This window comes from Alligator sinensis, unplaced genomic scaffold (assembly GCF_000455745.1).
Source record: "Alligator sinensis unplaced genomic scaffold, ASM45574v1 scaffold47_2, whole genome shotgun sequence".
NCBI lineage: Eukaryota > Metazoa > Chordata > Crocodylia > Alligatoridae > Alligator > Alligator sinensis.
Genome location: NW_005842150.1, coordinates 940,845 through 947,146, shown reverse-complemented (window position 1 = coordinate 947,146; position 6,302 = coordinate 940,845). Strand labels below are relative to the sequence as shown.

Here is a 6,302-nt window from a genome sequence, read left to right as displayed (position 1 = left end):
TTCCCTACTGGCTGGTAATGCAGTGACTGCCACCACCAGCTCTGAGAGGAGGGCATTAAATGGTTTTTAAAAAATGGAAATGGTTGCAGATGGAGTGAGGAGGGTGGCACTCACTCTGTCTGCAAGTGGAGCTTGGAGAGCTGCAGCAGTGGGAGGTTCACCTTCAGGAACACCAGCTGCTCCACCAAACCTGGATCCAGGGAGGTGCGGCAGGGTGTCACAAGATCCCCAGCAATGCTGAACACCTCCTTGCTTGGAACACTGGTTGGTGGACAGGACAGGTGTTCCTGGGCAACTATGGCCAGATCCTGTCACAGCTGGCTGTGGGTTGCCTAATAGGGCAAGGGGTTGCCATTCAGCAACTCCACATCCTTGATGAGATAGGTAGCCACTGAAGCCTCGGCACTACCTGCTCAAGGGAGAGGTGTGGTGCCTCTGGACTCCAACATTGAAGCCATGCCCTTGGCCCACATTGGCAGTGGCTGGTGTGGAGGAGACTGGCTGGTGCTGAGAGTGTTGGCACAGGAAAGTGGATCCCCCTCTTCCATGTCCCCTCACCTCTCCACTTCTGCCTCCCTGACTCTGTTCATCAGCATCTCTGTCCAGTGATCGAGGGTTTTGGTGCTGCACATATTCCCCTTCACTCTCATGTTGCATACGTCTGCCAGCATGTGGACCATGGGGATCACCTGGCTAAGGAGGGCATTGCCAGTGCTGAAGGTCTCAGTGGCCTGGAGGAAGGGCTTGAGGACCACCAAGATCTGGGAGATGGTATCCCACTCCACTTTATTAAGGGGACTGCTGATCTCAATCTCCCTGAGCAAGGCCATCTCATGGGTGGCCTTTTGTTGCTCCACCAGCCTTTCCAGCATCGGGTATAGGAAGTTCCACTGAGTTCCACATCCTGCATGATTTTGTGCTGCGGGACGTTCAGTTCTGCCTGTTTCTCCCACAGCATCTTGCTCCTCTTGATGCTGTGGTGGAAGTAGCCCGCCACCTTCCTGCATTTTGAACTCAGCTGGGTGGTAGTGATGGTGCCATCACCAGCAGACCTGTCCCCCTCCAAGGTGTCCCTGACCATGAGGTGGAACTTGTATGCCCCACAGCAGATGCTAACAAAGTTGGCATCACGCATTGCCTTAACCATATTGGCCCTATTGTCAGTGACCATGATCCCATGGGTGAGCTTACTCTGCCCAATGAGTCACCCTTGCACCATGCAGTTCATGGCCACCATGATCTCAATTGCTGTATGGGACTCATTCATCACCTCTGCTTGAAGGAGAGCCCACCAACAGCCTAATTGATTGCACCAGTGCCCTCTGAGGGAGAGGTAGGCATGATCTCCACCCCAGCTGCTTCTGATTTCTGTGGTGAAGTGCAGAGCTACCAGTGGACCTGCCTTGCACAGCTTCTCCCTCAAGTACTCCCTGCATACCTCATACAGGGAGGATACCACCATCCTGCTAAGGGTGGTACTTGGTAGCATGGGGCCACTAGCGCCATGGACTGTCTGAACCCTGGATGCTCAACAAAGGAGAAGGGCTGGCCATCCAGAGCTAGCATCTTCCCAATGCTCTGGGTGACCTAGCTCGCCCTTGCATTGCACCCCCTTTGTCTGCGGCTTTCACTCACTGCTCCAGCGTGGCCTGTCTCTGCGACATGGGGAAAGGGGCATTGGAGTGAAAGGGAGACTTCCCTTTGGGCACGCTTGCATTGGTGCCAGGCTGAGCAGGAAGAAGGGCAAGCGTGTGATGCCTCCTGAGATGCAGCTGCATTGCTGTAGTGGTGAAGTGTTTCACCTCCTTGCCCTGACTGATCTGCCTTTGGCAGTGCTGGCAGATAGCATACTTGGGATCATCTGACACCTCAAAATAATCCCATGCTACACTACACCGCCTCCCTCACTGCTTGTGGGTTGAGGGTTGGGATCCTGCCTTATCCCCCTCCTCAGCAGGCAGAGGCACAACAACAGGGGAAGCTAAGCCACCTGCCCCCACAACCTCCTTCAAGATGCCTTCTAGAGAAGGACACCTGGCTCTAGGGGAACTTTGAGGAGTGTGGAGCACAAACTCAGATCTCGCCCTCCATGCCATTCCCCCCAATTTCTTTTGCTAGGGTGCTCAGGTCCCCTGCTTCCAGATCCAGCTCCTCCTCTGGCACTGGGAGGCTCACACTGGGAGATGAAATTGGGGTGGAGGATACTGTCATGCTGGTGCTGATGGCTATTTCTGGTGTTAGGGGAGTTGGTGCAGGTGCAGAGACAGGTACTGCTCCCACCTCCTTGCTCCCACTGGCAGCAGAAGACTCATGGCTGCCAGGAAAGAGGGATTCATCTATGTGAAGTGCAGAGCTACCTGCAGATCTTGCAGCTCTCCCCCCACCCCCTCTAGCCCCTCTCTCTCCCCTGCCAGAAAACTTGGTACCTGCCTTTCCAGCATGCTTCATAATGTTTGCTGTGCTGGAAAATGTGTGTGTGCAACTGTAATATCTCTTCTCTCTGTTTATTTTATGTGTGTATAACTAATATCTTTTCTTCTCTTTTTACTATATGTGTGTCTAACTATAATATCTCTTCTTCTCTGTTTACTGTATGTGTGTGTAACTGTAATATGTCTTCTTCTCTGTTTACTATATGTGTGTTTGTGTAATGTATGTGCTTTCCTGTACAGTGATGGATCTCACACTGTCAGTCAGGCAAAACACAGCTTGCTTTTTAAAAGGTGTGGGGGACAAAAATAACAAGAACAAATAAAAGGTTTTTTGGGGAAGAATAAGTTGAAAGAAATGGATTTGATAGGGGTAAGTAGAGAGATTCTAGGCAATGGTAATTAGTAAGCTGTATCCAATCCTTTCCAAGAAGAGAGATTAGCAGGAGACTGACTAGGAAGCCAAGCCAGTCCAGTAGTACCTTTCAGACTCTGTTGCTCAGGCAGAAACAGCTCACAAAAGGGACAGAAAGGCTACAGACAGAGGCTTATATGCTGCTTCTACATCTCCCTCCCACAGAGCACTGTGATTGGAAGGGGACTCAAGGAAAGATCAGTCACTGGCCAACTACAGATGTCAGTCTTTCCCCCACCACTCCCCCTCCATCTTCTCAGTTTCTGTTTCCCTGCAAGACTGCTTCTGAATCGCCAAATCACCAAATTTTTTTCTGAATCTTTCCCAAATCAATTTGGAGAGGGATTTTGTCTCTCAATTCAATTCGGATTCAGTCATTTGGCCTCCGAATAGGGCCAAATCTTCTCTGAATCGAATTGGTGACGGAAGCTTCTCATACCCCTAATTTTTATACATCGGTTTCACTGAAGTTACAAAGTATTGATAATTTTGATCTCTTATTGTCCAGATATAATAGGGAAATATTTTTGTATTAGCTGCTGTACTGGAGGCACTAAAAAGTTTCACTCCTACCAGCTGTATTTTTCATTAGCTACATATGACCAATTAGCTGTTTCTGGAAAACAAATTAAAGGTCTGTTTAATTTATCATGGAGAATAACTTAGTGTGGGGTTTTAGCCTATATTTAAGTAAAATGGACATGACCATAACACCAGTTAAAGGTCTACCTTTGCTCTAGTGCTTGTTCCCATTTATGCACAGTTTCTTTCAACAGAGCATCTTCTACCTTCTTCATTTTTCCTTCGTCTGGCAGAATAAATAATGCACCCACATTTGCTTTGTAGGACATTTCAACTACTGAATAAAATAGGGTTTCATCATGGTAAACAGCATACACACTTTTTTTATTCATCATTTTTACTTTGACAGATGTTTTGCTATCCACAAAAAACTCATCTTCCTTGGTCATCTCCTTCTTGAAAGGACTTTTCCAATGGGCTTCTGACAAAAACAGATAGAATATGATGGAATGCAGTGGGAAATGAATTATTAATGTTTTATCAGACCAATTTAAATGTAACATGCCTGGTTGGAGTCTGAAGTCAATCACTAGTTCATTTCAGTCATCACATATTTGTCTTGTGCAGCATTTCTGATGCATTGACATGTTGAATCAAGTGTTAATGGCTTTAATGAGCAGGAATACAGGTTTTCCATTTGCTGTGGAAAAACATGGATTTTCTCATTTGAAGGATGTTTTTATCTGGACCTGGGACCAGTGGAGCAGAAATGTTTCCATGACTTTCTGCTCACTTCATGCAATTAAAGGCAAGGCCCAATGTTTAAGTTCCAAGGGCTATAGTGGATAAGCTATGATCTGGTGGTTAAAGTACTATACTCAGAAGTCAGAGAGTGCTGCAGGATTAAGCCCTTTTGGGGTGAGTGCTCTTAAACCTGGATTGCCTGCCTCCTTGGGGAATACCTCCTGCACTCAACTATTGGAACTGATGTATGGATGGGTCTGGAGCCATGTGCCTTCTTTGCTAGTTTGGAGGCTCTGGCATACATTCAGTAGCTGCATGGATGCTTATGTGTGGAATTGTGGCTGTCTTTATCCTTTTTAGCTCCCCACTTATACAATAAAATTAAGATGACCTGCACCTTTGGTTCCAATTAATTTCATACTAATATGAAGTGTTAGTGTTCCTGATGAAGCCGTGTTTCTCAGGTAAGTGTCTAATGCTACATGCTTAAATATATAAATACTGACTAGAAGTAACATAGTGAAAGATTTAGTGTAAAGAAGGAAGTATTTTTAGGTTCAGCACTCTTATTGGTGTTAAAATGGTTTACCATGAAGCTTTATTAGAGAGAGGCTCTTTTTAAGATCATACTCCTTTATTCCTACCTTCTATGCGTAGAAGGTATGCACCTCTGTAACACAATTTACCTTTAAAGAAAATATAGTTGACCAGAACCATTAAAACATCTGAACTGATGTCCTTTACTAAGTTGGCAATATTCCCCTCAGTTTTCTTCTCTGTGTAATTATTGATCTGTTTCTCAGCCTCAGGAGGATCCTGGAAGTTACTCAGAAAAGCTACAGACTCATAAAAGTTTTTGACATCTTCCAAAAACCTTGGGTGTAGGTTCAGCCCATCTGTTATAAACAGGGCATATCCCATGCTCAGCTGGACCCCGTTAGACCCCGACTCCATGTGGCATCCAATGACTAGGGAAACATCAGTCCAATTGCTCATGGATCCTAGTACTCATTAGCCAGAGCAGACAGGGAGCAAACACAAGCACGCATTGCTCACAACAGCTTTATTCAGAATGGAGACAGCTTTGGGAGAGCTCCCTCACAGACACCCAGACTATGAACATGGGGAGCAGCCCTGAACATTAGTTTTTTCACATTTTATACACCTTGGTTCATGCATATTAATATTCTCCTGCCTTCATCCCTCCTCCTGTTCCACCCATTTCTCCTCCTGTTTCAAGCTCTGCCTCCGTTTACTGTTTACTTCATTAACATGGAATTGCCTATGCATTTCATTCATTTTCATGCCTCTTTGCTAGGAACACGTGCAAGGCCATGAACTCAGGTACTCTCGGTCAATCACTGGTTCTTTCTGCTTCTTGTTGACTCTTTCTTCTGCTCCAAGGTCTTGCTTCTGCTTTATTTCCTGATGTTAGCTGTTGGGCTGTATCTTGTTCTTCTTACTCAATGGACTCTAACACTACGACTTTGTTTAGAAAACTGCTTGCCTAAACATTTGCATGGTTAATCTTAATATATAATCCTGCCTTGTGACCAGCAGCTCTGCTGAGACACAGAAAAAAGCCTTTATTCAGCTGCAAATCCAATGCTTCCTGAAATCCAAATTATTGTCACCACTGTCTGGTAGGTTTAACATGTGGAAAAGATGCTGAAAACCATCATGGATCTCTTATTTTGAATCTTTGCCAGGTTAAAAGTGAAGGCTTCCAGCATTTGCTTCAGTGTGGTGTTTTTGCACCTAGCATGAGCATTGCAAAGGCAGTGGAGATGCTCACAGGAGAGAAGCAAACATTCTTGCCGTCTTCCTGTGATGCGGCCTGCCTGTAGAATCTGAATGCCAAGTCAGCGTTGCTTGGGGCTATCTTGTGACAGGCCATGTTTTGCAGCTTGGGATTGCTGCTGTGTGGAATTTCTTTCTTTCTTACTGTCCTGGTCTTTTGCATACTGAGGCACTTGGTGACAATGGACACAAAGCTCAGACGTAACAAACGCTAATAAATGTGGCTTTATTTTGTTTTTGAATTATTCTGTTAAAAGAACAACAGGGCAATGATTAGATCTACAGAATGCACTTGTGAAAACTGTATTGCTTTCATTATAGACTATGAGCATCAATATTCTTGTTCGAGATGTTAACTTTTATTGCTACTGATGTATGTTGAAATGCTTCTT

At 45.5% G+C, this 6,302-nt stretch overlaps 1 pseudogene; it reads right to left on the bottom strand.

Annotated features, from left to right (window-relative positions):
• Window positions 1–6,073, bottom strand: part of LOC102375544 — a 48,588-nt pseudogene extending 42,515 nt beyond the window's left edge.
• Between the last annotated feature and the right edge of the window lie 229 nt (window positions 6,074–6,302).